Source organism: Loa loa (assembly GCF_000183805.2).
Source record: "Loa loa unplaced genomic scaffold supercont3.26, whole genome shotgun sequence".
In the NCBI taxonomy this organism is placed as follows: Eukaryota; Metazoa; Nematoda; class Chromadorea; order Rhabditida; family Onchocercidae; genus Loa; species Loa loa.
Genome location: NW_018108206.1, coordinates 178,892 through 180,334, shown reverse-complemented (window position 1 = coordinate 180,334; position 1,443 = coordinate 178,892).

Below are 1,443 nucleotides of genomic sequence, written 5' to 3'. Positions count from 1 at the left end.
GTAGCAATTTTAAAATTAATAAAAATTTTTCATTCAATGTTATTAGAAATTAATGGAAGCAATTTTTTTCAACTTTTCACATTTAAAATTTACTTTAACTTCCAAAATTTTTGCAAACATAAAAAGGAAAAGTCTCATTAGTTTACCTAATTAACCTTTTCATGATAATTATCTGTTAATTCATATTATCATCTGATAAATGAAACAAATTTCCTTCCACAATAATTGTTATCAAAACCTAAGGAATGTTGCAAAAAAAAAAGAAAAAAAACATCAATATGGTAGTTTATATTCGAATAACACTTATCAACAGTATCAACATATCGATCACTAGTCATTTTTGATCGTAAAGAAGTGATAAAGATAAGATAAGCTATCCATAATGATTGTAAACAGAATGTTGAAGCTGTTGAACTGCTTAAAGCCTTTTTTTTTTTAAACGTCGATAAAAATTTAGAAAAAAACTTTTTTTTTTTGACAAAAATTTTCCTGAAACATCGATAGAATAAACTAAAACCTGCGCAATTTAATGTGATTTAAAATTAATCCTTAAAGTTTAACTTTTGCGCAATCTATCTTTTGACGATTTTAATCTAAATCGATACCGTAATGAAAATAAGAAATGAAATTAGTACCAACTTGAAACATATTTGTATCGATTGAATAATTAAATTTTTTTTTTGGTAAATAATGAATACATATATTCTATGATCAGCTGATAATTTTGTATCAATTTGATATGATAAGATAGTGTAAAAATGATAATTATTAGAGATATGATAAGATGATAGATAATAAATGTTTTGTATGAGTAAATTATTCTTATTCAATTTATTTTTCTTTCATAATGTAAACAATGTGATAACTCTTTAGTTTAATTTATAGCTAACATTTTTTGTTTTTCAAATTTATTTTACACAAATTGAAAAGATTGTTATTCGATTAATTAATTCCTTTATTCGATCTATCGATCTTTTGTATTGTTTATATGATTGATCCATTTTGAATAAGTATAACTTCATTATTAATCTTTTCAATAATTCACAGGTAGGTCATTTAATTGGTCAGATTTTTTGGTGAGTTTATAATTTTTTTGAAAAATTTTAAAAATACTGATTATGATGAAAAAAGAGAGTAAAGAAGAGAAGAAAGAGGAGGAAGAGAGAGAGAGAGAGAAAGAGAGAGAGAGGGGGAGAAGGATGAGTATATGAGAGAGATATGTGGGTGGGTAGTATTCGAAAGATAATGAAAAATGTGAGTAGTCAAAAATGTAGACAGATGCTTAGGTTAGGATAAAAAGCTTTACTACTTTAAAGGAAAAAAAAAAAAAGAAAAGATGGGATGAAAGAATAGTCCAAACATGTTTTTTTAAACAATTCTTAACTATTACTATGAGAGAGAGAGAGAGAAGGAAAGAGAGAGAGAGAGAGAGAGAGAGAGAGA